This window comes from Mya arenaria, chromosome 11 (genome assembly GCF_026914265.1).
Source record: "Mya arenaria isolate MELC-2E11 chromosome 11, ASM2691426v1".
Taxonomy (NCBI): Eukaryota; Metazoa; Mollusca; class Bivalvia; order Myida; family Myidae; genus Mya; species Mya arenaria.
This window is the reverse complement of record NC_069132.1, coordinates 30,139,829-30,157,960: the sequence shown is the minus strand read 5'-3', so window position 1 is coordinate 30,157,960 and position 18,132 is coordinate 30,139,829.

Here is an 18,132-nt window from a genome sequence, read left to right as displayed (position 1 = left end):
ATTCATCCATTCATTTAAAATTAATTAATTAAGTAAATTTATTGATCAATTTATCAATAAATTAATTAATTTATTTATTCCTACATTCAATTATTTATTCAAATCTTCAGTCATTCATTCATTCACTCGCTCGATCGCTCGCTCGCTCGCTCGTTCGTACGTACGTACGTTCGTTCGTTCGTTCGTTCATTCGTTTATTCATTCATTCAATTACTAATCAATAAACCAACCAATCAATCAATCCACCAGTCCATCAATCAATCAATCAATCAATCAGTAAATCAATCCAACATTTATTCATTCGTTCGTTCGTTCGTTCGTCCGTCCGTCCGTCCGTCCGTCCGTCCGTCCATCCATCCATCCATTCATTCATTCATTCATTCATTCATTCATTTATGCAATAAATCAATCAATCAATCAATCAATCAATCAATCAATCAATCAATCAATCAATCAATTCATCAATTCATCAATCATTTAATTCATTCATCCATGTATTAATTTATTTTTGGTTTCACCCCTTTTTTCCCATATTTCATTCATTCATCAAGAGATTGAATACTTCATTCGTTCACGAATAGAATGAATGAATTTGATGAATGACTGAATATTTTTTTATGTTATGTAAAAAGTTGATTGACACATGGATAAACTGAAACATTTAAATTACTGCTGATAAAAGAAATCCTTAACTTGAACATGAATAATTGAAATGAAATGCAGAATTTGTAATAAAAAAATAAATAATTTAATAACACACTTAAAACGCAAAATGTGCACATACAAAGCAATACATACAAAAAATAAGCTTTGTTTTTTCTTTAAAAGCTTCTTCTTTGGATGAAAAGCTTCGTCTTTTCCAGTAAATATTGGCCATCTTAAATTTAAAAAATTGAAGCATTTATGCAAAAGACGAAGCTTTTGTTTAAGGAAAATATGGCTTAAACAGAAAGACGAAGGTTTAGCGAAGCTTTTTTACAAAAAGTGAACCTTTTATGAAGAAAACGCATCTTTTGCAAAGGTTTTCAAAAGAGTGAAGAAAAATCGCAGCTTTTGAAAAAAACCCGCAGCTTTGGAGAAAAAGCACAGCTTAAGCGAAGAAAAAGCTTTACTATAGCTGCACGTTTATGAAGCTTCGTTTTTATTTTGGCATTTTAATATTTCAAATCGAAATAAGGTATCGTCAGATCTTTTTTTGACATGAAAGAATAAATGTGCCGGGGTTACAAAATTGGACGTATGGTGGTATGCGGTTGAAAATGTGCGAATTGAAGGACTTTATTTGCAAACGTTCAAAAGATTGCAACGTTATTATAAGTGAAATTGAAAACAAGATAACTCTTGATAAGGAACTGAGGGGATTAGTTTATTACAGATAATTACGCAGAAAAAGGAAATGTGTTAACTAAAAGACCATGCCTTACTTTACCTTCCACAAAAAGTCAAAATGTCTTTAGCCAATAACGGGTTTCATTCAATTAATTTGAAATAGTTTTTGGTTAAGGTGTTTATTGCCTGTGAACAAAATTGTAAAAAAGTAAAATCAGCGTACAACATTTCAACGTTTTCAGCTCTTTTATATTATATTGTTCATTCTTGCGCGGTTGTCTTGATGGCGAATGTAAACATTCGATAACGCAATACAATTAATTTCAAACGAGCGACCGATTGTAAAATGTATTTTTTGTATTTACATTTGCATAATTTGTGTTTTGTTATCACCATTTATCTGTATTTGATTGTTAAAGCAGGCCAGTCGAATGTGGTGACAACATGACTAAATTACTACAAATAATTGATACTGGTAACAATTAATAACTCACCGATAGGAATAAAAAAAAGTCCTTAAATGGACTATACACCAGATTTGCACCAAAAACAGTTTTTTTTTCTGTAACGAATCTCAGGTTAATTATTTAATAAAATGTTTTACTCTTTGATATCATAATTGTAAAAAATAATACCAAAATGTAAAAAATAAAACCGAGTCGGAGACCGGGTTCGAACCGCAGTCGCTATTTCGTCATACAGTGTATAGCCCTTTTAATAACCGCAACATATGAAAGCAAATATGCAAGTTCAATGGTATAAAGACATTCATTAATACATGCATTGTTTTTAAAGCAATAATATTGCCTTATTAGTGCATGTTTAATATTTACCAAAGTGGTAATTTTTCTCAAATATCATGTAAAACATGCACTAAAGGAGCGCCACTAACTCGATGGAGTTCTCTTATAAAGCTAAGGAAAATTTACGATACAACATTAATTTACGATGGTTTTAAGTTAGTGACTACTTTCGCTAAGAGGGCGTAAGGTCGTATTAAGGCCTAAGGTTGCTTCGAGTTAGTATTCTCCTTGGTATTTTAATTGTATAAAAGAGCACATATTCGGCGCATACAATTTCGGTGGAGAAAATACATATATATATTCTTAATCTTGTAAGATGTGAGCATATTTTCAGTCTTGTACGATAAGTAATCACTACTATATCCTCATTCCCCTTGTGTTTAAAACATTCAGTTCCATGGGTAAGATTGAGCACTCTTGGAAAGATCGGTGCTGGTGTAGCAGCGGGAGCCGCCGCTCCTCTAGTGCTTGGAGTTGCTAGCTTCACTTCCGCCGGCGAGGCTGCTGGATCCATAGCGGCAGGGCTACAGGTATATTCTTCATGTTTTTAACCACTGTGAGTTTATGTCCATACATTTTAGCTCCAACCAGCTTATTGGAATCATGCTACATGTTTAAAATGTTATACCTGGTTGTTATTGATATAATCATAGTTGATTTAAATTTTAATATTGCCATTATACATACATAAGCAAATCAAAGCTTTAAATAATGCTATTATTGTTTCAAGATGGAAGCGATCCTCATAACCTTGCTTAAGAGATACTGTACCATTAATGCTTTAACAGGCCAAATGCACTTTTTGAGGTATTTCGATAAGAGGAATTCATAGCACGATGAAGCGCTCCAGTCTGAAATCCAGCATTGGAATCATCATGGTTATTGTTGTTGTCACTGCTGTGCTTGTTGTTCTATCATGAAATATATCAATGCTCCTCCGTTTCTTATAGGGTGCACAATTTGCCGCCGGAAGTGATTTCGCGCTTGCGCAGAGTGCAGGAGCTGCGGGGATCGGTGCGGGGACAAATGCAGTCATTGGGTCAACGGTGGGCAGCTTGACAAGTGCCGTGGCGACTGCGGCGAGCTACTTTTGGGGAGAGGCGTGTGAGCCGGAATAGCAAGAGGGACAACTCACCATGCAATGTGTTTTTTTAGTTTGTAAGGTTGCACATGTATGACAACTTTCTTTCTATAGTTTAAAGTTGCACTCTCACAGATTGAACGAGTTGACAACTGTTTTACTTTTTGTCTTGGAACGAGCCAATTTTTGCGAAAATCCATGGGAACCAGTTATATAAGACTGCTGACAAAACATTAGATCGCAGATCTTTATATTTAAGTTAAAAAAATGATGCTTTATGCGTTTTTCTTTAACCGTTAGTAACGGTTTAAGCCATTCAACATTAATTTTCGAACGGAAATATGAAAATCTGCGATCTGATCTTTTGTCAACAATTTTGAATCATGATTTGCAGATATTTACGCAAAAATTTGCTCTTTCCAAGACAAAAAAAAAATAATAAAAGTTGTAAAAATGATATATATGTGATAGTGCAGCTATATGTTTTTCACATACATAAGTGGTTTTTGTTGCCAGTGTTGAAATAAAATTTGAATTAGACTGTAATTTGCCTTTTTGCAGCAAGAAAAAGAATGGTAGATATCGTTTTGTGTAATACGCACAATGACCCTTGGACATGTTTCTTACTTCATGCACAGTTTCACTGTGTGGGAATGGGCACCGGATATAGCTCAAAAAGTGATAAGTAAACATACCAATATGCTGTTGTTTTTCTAGATCAGAGGTAAGATCTTGCTGTGTTAACAATTATCTACCGTATCCACAAATGAAACAAGTGTTTGAACTAATAGCTAAATGCTAAATTTGGCCTATGATGTGCTTTATAATGCTTAAAAATTAGCAGACCATGAAAAATGTTACTTTAAATCTGTGATGATCACCTAAAAACTCACAAAATTTCGACAAGTATTGTAATCTTAGGAAATATATCGAATAAATAAAGAAATCTGAATCGAAGGATTTTACAAGCATAAGCTAAACTATGTTTATTGTAAAAACTGGCAATGTAACGTTTAAACTGTTAAAGATATTCCCTTACAAATGTTCACGATACTGTACCGGGGATAGCCGTTTTGTGTACTGGGGATAGTTTCAAAGTTGAGCAATGTGTACTGGGGATAGCATGCAAAAATGGACCAAGATGATCGTAACACAATAACAGTATATATACAATACACATAATATTTAATGGCTTCGATATTTCATTCGCCTTTTCTTTAGATTTTGGAGTGCTGGTCCTTGGTATGTCTCTTTGTACATTCATATGCCTTTTCAGGTTGCTTTTGTAGTCAGTTGAATAGGTACATATGCTGCACACAAACTTTTTTCCATTATCCTCAGTCACAGTTACCGCTGACAAATCCATGGATGCATCCGTCAAATCCATTTTTCAAATTATCTGCAAAAGTGAGAGTACAATGTAATGACAAACTATTGAATAAACTTAAGTTATCAATGAGTTTGGTACATGTCCTCCTAAATGAACGTATACATGTGTATGCATGCTGCTTATATTTCAAGGTTGGTCACAATACTTAGTTTCTCGGTGAAGTGAACGAGCTGAGACCATTTCCTGTTCTAAGTAATAGCAACATCGATCCAAGCTTAGAAACAGCTTCAAGTGAACAAAATTTGATCACAATATATTATTTATTATTGATGATTTAGTGTGCAAAAACGTTGCAAAAATAGCCGGGACTTTGACTTTCGGTCCAGCCAACCCCGGGTAAAATTCCCGCCCTGCGGGAACAAACTGATGGTTAAACCCCGGCCAAATGCCCCCGCACCCCAGAGACTCTACATAAGGCCCAATCACCGCTAAATTTGGCACTATGACAAAACCACCGCGGTCACCCGGCCCTGCGGGGGCACATGGAAAGTAAAAACACGGCCCTTTTCCCCGGCTATCCCCGGTATACCCCAGGACCTGGGAGGCCGTGGTTACAATTGACTGGTGCCCGAAGTGTAATGTAAATATTTTTTATATTATACCGAACCTTTTATATTACCACTAAATACGTTTAAAGCGCTGTAGGTGTGTTTTATTTAACAAAGCTAATGAAGTTTTCTTGCGACTTTTCTACGTCGTTGTGGAAATAGCAAGCCGCACTTACTAGTTGTATGACGTCACCGGTCAATATTATATTTATGATATGGACACCTGATGATATAAAACTGAATTTTCATTAGAATGCAAAGACATACGGACCGATCATCTTTATTTATATATACAAACAAGGGACACATTTATGTAAGGTATACTATACATATAACAGTAACATTATTGCTCTAATTTCTCGATATGGACAACATTGGACAGTTTTCCCTGAGCTTGCATAGAGTTAAGAAGACGTAATCATCATCACAGTCTCGTTAATATAAATACATCGCAACTATCCTCAGTACAGTTAATAGCTATCCCCTGTGCAGTTATTTATTTGCTCCAGCTATCCCCGGTACATCTTCAGGTCGTCAAAAAGGATGAATATCTCCATAACAACAAAACATATCGTATTGATATCATACACAATATTAGATGCTGTAATTATAAAGAAATCGCTCGATTCAGTTTTCATTCTTATTTTCTATTTGTTGTTTTATGTTTGAAATCGTACCACATAACTGAACATTTGTGAGCGATCATGCAACATTCGGCGAGAATTTTGCTATTATACAAAAGAGGAGACACATTTCCATTAAAGTCGTGTATTGCACAGAATTGATCTATTCGAAGCTCTTCGAATTTGATAAATATCACTATAAAATAAAATAATAATAACAAAAAACTTACCATGTGTCAGAATCAAATGCTTATTGATTGATCATTTGTCGAGCTATATCCGATGTCCATTCCCACGCCGTGAGTTTATTCAATAATAATTTGAACAGCATCGAGATATCTTCCAGTGCCGGCACGCACCTAATGAATATTATTTATCTTAAATACCGATAATTTAAACTCTTTTCCAAAATTCCGAAAGTTGGGAGTTGTCATGCATTAAATTAAAGGCTCGTTCATGAACTTTATGAATGCAATGATAGATATTAACCTCATGAATTTATTCAAAGGAACAATGTGCTCGTTTGTGACAAGTTATATAACTCTAACTTTAATATTATAAGAGTTATGGCCCTTTGTTACATTTTTAAACGTCCAGTATGTTGTTAGATCAATACATTTAGAACCCTTTGTTCAATCAGGCGAGCAATATAGGGCCATCTTATTTAAAATTCTGTTGAGACTGAGTTATTCCACATACTTTTATAAACAAACATGTATCGTTTATTAGCGTTACAATCATTTTTCCAAGAGATTATGACAGGCATAGTTGTCACAATTTTCAGCAGTTGTTAACAAACGAGCCCCAATTTGAACTTGTGATTAATTAATCATTCTACCGATCACACAATGAAAATAAATCTGCAGGTGCTTTGGTATCATAAGAAACAAGAGCTGTAAGAGACAGATCGCTCGACTTTTCCGCCGCTTTTCGTTGTATGGATTGAAAACTTTTGGCGAAACATGCATGGATCACTGTTGGATTAGATTTCAATGCATTACATGATGTGCTGAGATATTTACATAAATTGAAATGGAGAATATTTGAGGTGGTACACAAACTTTAACGTTAATATTAAGTCCAAAAAGGGGCATTATTTTGTCAAAATGCTTGATAAAGTTACCTCCTCCCGTCTACAGGTTGGGGGCATGATGGTAAACAAGCGTGCAAAGTTTCAAAGCCAGATGTCAATGGACTTTGAAAATATTTGAGGTGGTATGCAAACTTTAACGTAAATTCTAAGTCGAAAAAGGGGCATTATTTTTGTCAAAATGCTTGATAGAGTTACCTCTTCCTGTGTACAGGTTGGTGGCATGATGATGAACAAGCGTGCAAAGTTTCAAAGCCAGATGTCAATGGACTTTGAAAATATTTGAGGTGGTACGCAAACTTTAAGGTAAATTCTAAGTAGAATAAGAGGCATAATTTTGTCAAAATGCTTGATAGAATTACCTCCTCCTGTGTACAGGTTGGTGGCATAATGGTGAACAAGTGTGAAAATATTGAAAATATTTGAGGTGGTACGCAAACTTTAACACAAGTGGTTACACGCCGACACCGATTAGTCGAGCTAAAAACTAATGTCCTAACCTTCAAACCTGCCACTTTTATTTTACTTTTGTGTGAGTATTGCAAAGAATGGTATTACGGTAATAAAGAACTAAAAGAAAATTACGTGTTCAATTTCATATTATTTATTTGCAGTCAGGTATATAATAACAAGAAACATGAGCAATTCAGCTATTTTACAACTGCAAAAATAAATGTAAATCCATAATCTAACAACTCTTTTACAGCAATATACAAGATTATCAACTTATTAAGCGGTTTAAATAATAAAAAGAAACTGACAGCAAATTTAATTTGTCTTATAACTATAATCTACCGTAAGCATGTTATGCAATGTAAAACTTCTGCACTTTTTTATTAAACTGTGGCTATATTGCTAAAAATAAAATGAAAATGTCTGGGTTATGGAACCATAACTACATTTTATAACCTATTTTATGACTGCTAAAATAAATGTACTACTGAATTCTAGGCATTTTGGCATTCTTCATTTTAATAACTTTAATAATATTTAATTTCAAAATTGTTCCATGGCAAACTGGGATTAAAAACTCCAGACAATCTATTCCACCTTTAAAACCATTGAAATACTATGTTAAAAAATAAACTTCAAGATGCACTATTACTCCCAAATAAGATTTATCATATTTAATACAATTGTTATAATATACCAAAAAGCATGTACAAATGTCGTAAACAATGATGCTTATGAAGGATAGCCAGTTTAATTGAAAAGAAATGTGCAGAAAACACGGTATTGCTACCTAATGAGACGATAGTAGATCGCAGTAAATCTTTTAACATTCACCAATCATTTAATAGTTTTGCGTTTCCAGCTGTTAAATACACGGTCATGATATTGTTAATAGTAATTAATATTTTCCATAAATGCATTATTTAGTAAGTAGTTGAGGGTGTATTACTCAAAATTTATGTTTGTTTTACATGTATGTATTTATTTTGAATACGAGTGTCACTTTAAAGGACATATTTATATTTCAAATATGCAATATTTCAACACCCCATTAATATTGCCCTAAGGTTTCATGAATTTAGATAAAACAGTTTTGGATTTTAAAGTAACACAAGTCAGTTAAGTAATGCATTTTTTTCGTATCACTGAAACATGTGGAGATAACACACAACGAAATTGCCCTCCTTGTTCTGTGTTAAATCACTCCAGTTTACCACTTTATTATGAATTTGCAGAATAGATTTCAGCTATGACTCTATTTTCCAACAAATTATGAACACTGTTGATTCAACACCAGAAAACCATATCAAGATAGTTTCGTTTTTCTGATATCATCATTTCTTTACAGTCACTATCTATAACATCCATGTGCCACAGTCATGACTGCATCTCTGGAGTCATCTCTGAATCCATCCACCCAAGAAAAAGGTCCTGCAAAATATCATTCAAAACCACATTATTATCTTCAAATATGATATAAATCAAGTGTAAACTCGAAAATACATACAAGAATACAATGTACACATCATCAAATGTTACCTAAATGAGGAGAAATATTTTTTTAAGAACTACTTGAAGAGGTACAACGACCCGGAAGCATTTCATTGCGGGCCGAAACCTTTATGCAAAACTTGAATTCTTTACACCAGGTACATTAAAAATTATTACATTTCCTAACTCTATCGTGTGTATCTATGAAAGAAATACACTTCTTTTCCATTTGCTATTTAAAACTGTACCACAACAGCAATTCAAAGACAGTGATACTCATTGGTGGAATAGGCCCTCGGACAACTACATTTTCTGAGAAATGGAGATCAGACTAAATTTGATGCTTCTCCAGAGATTATTTATAGATTTACATGAAATAAAGAACATGTAACAGTGTTTGTGTCATACCTGTTCCTAATCCCTGATTTGGTCCCTTCACACCATTTGAAATGTGATTTTAAGAGCTTTAAGATAGAAAAACTTTTTACTAAAAAAGTAATGCATTTTCAAATTTGAATCATGAAAAAGTGCAAAAGTTCAGGACCTCTTATTAACCATGTGAATCCTGTTTACTTATCTGATTTTAAAGCACCCAAAAGGCTTACTACACATTATGGTTCCTTAATTTGTATCTAGTCTCCAAAGGTGTCACAGTTGTGATTTCATTGAAAAACTTGAGGTATTTTTTTTAAATGACGAAAAGAAAGCTTTAACGCAGGAAGTCTGGTGGAGTATACCAGCCTGGAAATAAATACGCAAAAGCTTACCGTGCTGCTAAGGAATCTGATATTATTCCCGGCCCCAGTTCAGCTGGGAACATCTATTCAACATGGCAGAGCGACGCCCTCGGCAGTATCTGCAAGAGGAGGGTGTAAATCTGGGATAACACATTTATAATCAAATTGAGAAAATTCTTATCCGTCATAAGAAGTGAACATGGTTGTAGCTTATAGAATATCTTAACTGAAGTGTTTTGAAGGTGACAAGGTTCGGACTGGGATCTAAACCTGGAATCTGATGCTGAAATTGTTTCGCTCAAATCAAGTATGAACTTATAGCAAGTGCATAGATATCTTGAAGCCCAGATTTATCGCTTACCTGAAGTTCATAGGGCTACAATTGAGAGCTTTGCTGTAAACTGCAGGGACCGTCCCAATGAGCCTTTTGTCTGTGAGGGGAATGCTGGCTTAGGTGACTGGTGGTACCACTCTGCATTTCTGCCAACACACAACACGTTGTATCTGAAAAAAAACAACAACAGAGAATAGCCATGCACTTATGTAAGCTATGCTGAAAATACGCCTTTCTACATCCGGTCAGGCCATACCTCCAAGTCAAGTTTGAGAGCCATTGGTGCAGACATTGTCTAGTTATCACTCAGACAACCCTTTATCATTCAAGGTCACTGTGACCTTGACCTATGGCCCGATGACCCCTACAATCAATAGGGGTCATCTATTGGCTAGGCCCAGCCTCCATGGCAAGTTTGATGACCATAGGTCTAGGCATTCTTGAGTTATCACTCGGACAAACTTTAAAATCCTTTTACCATTACAGGTCAATGTGACCTTGACCTTTGACCTGATGACCCCTATAATCAATAGGGGTCATCTACTGGTCATGCCCAACCTTCTTGTCAAGTCTGGTGACATATGTCCAAGAATTCTTAAGTTATCACTCGGACAAGCTTTGGTCTACCCACAGACGGACGGACTGACATGTGCAAAGCAATATACCCCTCTTCTTCGAGGGCGGCATAATTTAAGAGTATACATTTTAAGAGAGTTAACAAAAATGAATATCAACCGGTTTAAATGCTTTCCTGACAAAAAAACATTTAAACACACATAGACATATATATATTAAGTATAAATAAACACACTTTGTCTCACCAAAAAATATTTCAACACCGCCGCCCCGGACCCGGACGCATTTTGTTGTGGGCCCATACCATGTGAATAGCATTTTCATAAATGTGTTAATAAACACTGACCCTGGGTTACCTCCATCAAAATGATAAGTTTTGGGGGCAAAAACTCAGGACTGATTACAGAAATCACATTCCTGAAATTTTCTTATTAAAAGTTTAACAAACATGGTTGTAATAAATAAAATAGGTCGTGTATTTTCACAACCATATTTATCACGAAATATTAAAAATCCATTTCTTACATAATCATTATTGTACTCTTTTGGTATAAATTGCAACATTATAACACATGATTTGAATAAATATATGCAACTTATATCGTAGAAAATCAAATGAAAATCAAGATTGATTCTGTCTGGTGGTGACCGCCAAATGAGGCACGAGTGGGAAACATAAAATATGGCAAATTTCATAATCGACACGACACACACAATATTTTTTTTATTTTATTTTTTCTGTTTTAGCCGAACACAACCATTTTTAGAGTAGTAAATAATTATGTCAAAAGAGGACGGTCTCACTCATCCGAAATGTCCTCAGTAGCTGCTGTTGTTTCTAACAACGGTCTTCAGACTGTGTTTATCAAGTAATAATTGTGCACAACCTTGAAATTTCTGTCAATAAAACTGATTTCAACTGGCAAGTCAACATGGTTTCAACTGCGAGTAAATAGTTGAAGCGTACTGACACTTAAATCCAAAAGATGAAATAGAAACCGAAATAAATATTTCCACTTAGCACAAACTGAAGGAAATAACAAATGTTTGTGGGGCATCCAGACTTCATGTCTGAAAGATGGGACCAAATTCAGATCTTTTGGTAAATTATGATGCAGTCAATTTATGAAATGCTTATTTCAGTTTTCCTATATAAATAGCCTTAATTCCCTGATTTTGAATACAAGTATACAAATACAAATTTAGGGCATGACTTCAAACTTTGACTAATATAAGATGTGGAAATAGTCAAAGCTTACTACATTAAATTTATTTACCTGGAGTCTAGATAGTTTGCTGTCTTTGATAGATGGCGCTTGTCAAGGACAATGGCTGTGAGGGCTTTAAGGGAACTACAGTCGTTTTTTCTTGATAAGCCATGGTATATTCCTCTCCTCTGGATTCAGATGCCCATGACCACTCGTAATGTCCATCCTGAATCGGGAAAAGTCACTTGTGCTCATCCGTCACACGATGGAGGAGAGCAGCCCACTGATGTCTAAAAACTAAAGCATTTCAAACATTTCATTATTTACTTTTAACATCAATAAAATTAATGTCATATGTGAATAATTATAATATGCTTATCAATAGTTATACGAACATATACTTTCAACTAGATCACTGCACTTTCATGATACATTTCATGAAACGAATATAAGGCCTTTGTTGAAAAAAGGATATCAACCCTTTTTTTACCTGCTCATTTATGACTTTTTTAAACTGCATTCTCACCTATTGACTGTGTAGACAACTTAAAAAAAAATTGTGTTTTTGATTATATAATATATATACAGTATATATGTTAATTGGTGAGGTACATGTAGCAACTTATCCAAACAGTAAGATAATGAGATTTGAGATATATATTGCTTACAGAACCTCATCCATGTGTTCAATTGTTAAAATATTGAAAAAAATTGGGTTATAATAATTCAAAATAATTGGTCCAATGATGAACACGTCTTCCAATTCATACAACAGCTCTGTTATAAGATATTATTGAAAAATATAAGACAGAATAGGGACTTTTTGTGAGATTGTAAAACACTACCTATTTATTTCTTATTTGAAAAGTTCATGGTATTTTTTTCCCCATATATTTGGCAATAACTGTACTTACAGAACAGACATGTTGAATTCGGGTTCAAAATCTGTATCATCACCAGCCTCCTCATTAGAGTCTTGACGAATGATGTCAATAGATATGCTGAAATAGATTTAGAATAAATCTGAATAGAATTTCTAAACAAAAGAATGTATTTTTCTCATTTAAGGGCTGTATTTTTACATTTAGGGGATGGAGTTGGGTCTTAAGAGATTTGAGCTTTATTTTTGCAAGGAGAGTAATTGTGCAAGTTGACAGGAAAAACATTTTTCACAAAAGAAATTAAATGCAAATTCATGTAATAATCATATATCAAAACAAATAACACATTGAAATGCCAATTATAAGTGTAAAAATTTGTTCTTTTCATTTGACTTGAAGTTGCGATTATTTTCAGCTTGACAACTTGCAAATTATTGCCCTTTAATATTGAACTTAAAAATTCTGGTTAAGGTTTAACATTTTATCTAAGTTTACATTGATCAAAGCATGTTTCACCAAAGCTTGCCAGAGGCAGATCCAGTATTCGACATTAGAGGGGGCGAAACGTCTGGGCGTAACCTTTTGATTGCAGCCCTCCCTCACAACAAAAAAAGTTTTGGTTGAAAGTGTTAGCAGGGGGGTTTGGGACTCCCCCTAGAAAATTTCAGGTATAAGTATTTTTTAACTTTTTTCTACTATATTGAAATAAGTCCACCTAAATGCCTGTTAAGGAGTACTTTGACAGTTTTTATTCCTATAGCAGACAGGGATTCATAAGAAATGACAAAATAATAAAAAATATATCCACCCTAACTTTGTCCAAAGATAGCGCTAAATAAATAAGGTTTACAAAACCGGTGACTTAAATGGTTAAACTTACAACTGTTAAACCACAAACCTACCGAGAAGATGTTTTGCTACCTCGCCGTCCATTTCCCATTCCATTTTAAGTTTCAATGCTGTCCATTTATTTAAATGACATCTATGATATGCAGGATGCTGCAGGGATACTACAATAGAATCATATGCAAAGGGATCATTTACTCATAAACGAGGGGTGTCCCAGAAGTTCGCAGGCTAACATCATTATTCATAAACAGAAATAGCTATCATCTTGACATTTATTGAGGAACATTCGAGATATTGATCAGCAGACACCGGAAATGTGTGAACACGGATGGAGATTACGTTGAAAAAAATAACAAGGAACTTGTATTGTGGCGTCATCTGATGCCCATGACGTTGTTTGTGCTTTGAGTTGCGTGATGGGTAGTTTCTGTACATTCGATAATGGTTTTATGTTTATTGTAAGCTTTTTGATATTCATAAATTGATGTTTCGAAATATTAAATATTGTCATGCAGACTTTTTTGTTCAAAAAAACCTGAGTATAGCAAAAGTTATTATACATTCCGTGAACTTCTGTGACACCCCTCCTATATTGGTCATCATAATCATAATGTTCATCATACACATAATGATCACCAGTAACTCATCCCATTGTTTTCACAATGCTCATCTGACATTCACATCTTTTTTAAAATATGCAAAATTCACATGATCTTTTAAATTTTACATTGCTCGTTATATGCAAAATGCTCCACATAATCATATTCATATGCTCACAATATCAATTGCTACAATTGAAAACATATTGTTTGAGCTTTAACAAATTGCAATATAAAGAAAAGTTGGCGAATTCAACCTCTCTCAATTACCATTGGTAGAGTTGTCAACATCAAGCCAGTGCAAGAAGGCTGGATGTGTCAGGTAGGTAAGGTCTTTAGGTCAGGCAAGTAGATGAGGTGGTCATAATAATCAGGTGATGCTCTGGTGACGTTTAAAAGATAGCTGTGCTCATTCTGACCAGCAGCTGAATTGACCGAGACAGTTCTTACTTGTGGGGACATGAAAGTCTTCTGGTAATGGTGAAGTAATGGACATTCATCTTCGGTTAGCAATTCAAAGTCTAAAAACAAAAATATACGAGTTGATCAAACAATATCAACGACCACAATTTCCCTTAAAAGTTTAATAAACTAGAATATCCCTGAAAGCCATAAGCCCATTTTCTACAAAAAGGCAGAAATTGTAATACACTTCACAAATATCCAAATATATGGCCTTGACAAACTAACATTTTCAAAAATTGTCAGATAAGGGAAGTTAACTTAAAAAATTGCAGGGCAGGATTATTTGTCTTTAGTAATGCACTCTCTTATTTTGCCATCTATCGTAATGTTTCAAGTTTCATTTCAATAAATTAAGTAATTTCCAAGATATGGCACGTAGAGCACCAGTTATGAAAACTGGTTAAATATTCCCAAATAAGATTTACCACAATTCTTAATATTGTTTTAATATTCCAAAAGGGATGAATAAATGTCAAAAACAGTGGTTCTTATGAAGGATATCAACTTTGATTTGAAAGAAATTGACATAAAACACGGTATTTCTACATGAGACTATAGTAGATCACAGTAAATCTTTTAGCATTCACCCGCAATCATTTAATATTTTTGCGCTTTCTGCTATTAAATACACAGTTACAATCTTGTAATCAGTAATTCATATTTTCCATGAATGCATTATTTAGTAAAGGTTTATCAGTCAAAATTGGTGTTTGTTATACATGCGTACGTATTGGTTTTGAGTATAAGAGTGTCACTTTAAGGAGATATTTATTTAGGTAATAAGACCCTGAAGGTCAAAAATAGCATAATTTCAAACTATGATCAGCTTGATAATTTTTTAATGTGTATCTTTTACTGGATTCTAAAACAAAAATTAAAAGATAATTTTCTGTCAAATAACAATTTAATTTGAACTTCAAATACCCTTTTCTCCCATTTGAGATTTTTTTGTATAAAAACACCGTCACCCAAGATCCTTTATTTCATTAATTTTTCAGCATTTTGGTAATAATTTGTCATGATGGCCCTAAAACGCTGACCTGAGTTAAAGTGTTTGACCTTCGTTCTCACTATTATGATACTAAACTTGATATTTGTTCAAGCAACACTGTTAAAAATAACAATGTAAGTCAAAATATGCTACGACGGACCCCTTTACCATAATGCAACATGATCATAATTTTAAACCAGGGTTCATACAGCCATGCTAGCAAAAAAGAGGGAAGTTTTCAAGCCGATTTCAAGGACCTTTATTCGAGTTCCAAGCTAATCAATTGGTGGAACCGATTCACAGATTTATCGTATGTTTTTCTGGACTTTGTGTCAGATTTAATTAAGGGCAGATATGCAATATTTACAAAGTTTTTGATCGAGCAGCTTAAAACTAAAGTATTTCAAGTCTGTGCTTCCCTGTATACACAATTAATTACAAATTGTATGGATAATCATTTGAAACTTAATCTTTACAAAATAATGCATATAGGACTCGTGAAAGTCTCAGTCATTCTACACATAATGTCACCGTAGCTACGACTAACACATCTGTTAATCTCATTAACAGTGACATTATATGCAAAATCAGCTCAAAGTTTAAAACCATGTGTTGTTTTTACATAAGCACTAATGTGCATTGGTGAATCATTTGATTATTGTTTGGATAGTCATATCAAAGATAATAATTTACAAAATATGCGTATAGGACTCGTGAAAGTCTCAGTCATTCTACACATAATGTCACCATAGCTACGACTAACACATCTGTTAATCTCATTAACAGTGACATTATATGCAAAATCAGCTCAAAGCTTAAAACCATGTGTTGTTTTTACATAAGCACTAATGTGCATTGGTGAATCATTTGAATATTGTTTGGATAATCATATCAAAGATAATATTTACAAAATATGCGTATAGGACTCGTGAAAGTCTCAGTCATTCTACACATAATGTCACCGTAGCTACGACTAACACATCTGTTAATCTCATTAACAGTGACATTATATGCAAAATCAGCTCAAAGTTTAAAACCATGTGTTGTTTTTACATATGCACAAATGTGCATTGGTGATCGAATCATTCAATTATTGTTTGGATAATCATATCAAAGATAATATTTACAAAATATGCGTATAGGACTCGTGAAAGTCTCAGTCATTCTACACATAATGTCACCGTAGCTACGACTAACACATCTGTTAATCTCATTAACAGTGACATTATATGCAAATTCAGCTCAAAGTTTAAAACCATGTGTTGTTTTTACATAAGCACAAATGTGCATTGGTGAATCATTCAATTATTGTTTGGATAATCATATCAAAGATAATATTTAAAAAATATGCGTAAGGGCCACATGAAAGTCACAGTAATTCTACACATAATGTCACCGTAGCTACGACTAACACATCTGTTAATCTCATTAACAGTGACATTATATGCAAAATCAGCTCAAAGTTTAAAACCATGTGTTGTTTTTACATAAGCACTAATGTGCATTGGTGAATCATTTGATTATTGTTTGGATAGTCATATCAAAGATAATAATTTACAAAATATGCGTATAGGACTCGTGAAAGTCTCAGTCATTCTACACATAATGTCACCATAGCTACGACTAACACATCTGTTAATCTCATTAACAGTGACATTATATGCAAAATCAGCTCAAAGTTTAAAACCATGTGTTGTTTTTACATAAGCACTAATGTGCATTGGTGAATCATTTGAATATTGTTTGGATAATCATATCAAAGATAATATTTAAAAAATATGCGTATAGGACTCGTGAAAGTCTCAGTCATTCTACACATAATGTCACCGTAGCTACGACTAACACATCTGTTAATCTCATTAACAGTGACATTATATGCAAAATCAGCTCAAAGTTTAAAACCATGTGTTGTTTTTACATATGCACAAATGTGCATTGGTGATCGAATCATTCAATTATTGTTTGGATAATCATATCAAAGATAATATTTAAAAAATATGCGTATAGGACTCTTGAAAGTCTCAGTCATTCTACACATAATGTCACCGTAGCTACGACTAACACATCTGTTAATCTCATTAACAGTGACATTATATGCAAAATCAGCTCAAAGTTTAAAACCATGTGTTGTTTTTACATATGCACAAATGTGCATTGGTGATCGAATCATTCAATTATTGTTTGGATAATCATATCAAAGATAATATTTACAAAATATGCGTATAGGACTCTTGAAAGTCTCAGTCATTCTACACATAATGTCACCGTAGCTACGACTAACACATCTGTTAATCTCATTAACAGTGACATTATATGCAAAATCAGCTCAAAGTTTAAAACCATGTGTTGTTTTTACATAAGCACAAATGTGCATTGGTGAATCATTCAATTATTGTTTGGATAATCATATCAAAGATAATATTCAAAAAATATGCGTAAGGGCCACATGAAAGTCACAGTAATTCTACACATAATGTCACCGGAGCTACGACTAAAATATCTGTTAATCTCATTAACAGTGACATTATATGCAAAATCAGCTCAAAGTTTAAAACCATGTGTTGTTTTTACATAAGCACTAATGTGCATTGGTGAATCATTTGATTATTGTTTGGATAGTCATATCAAAGATAATATTTTACAAAATATGCGTATAGGACTCTTGAAAGTCTCAGTTATTCTAC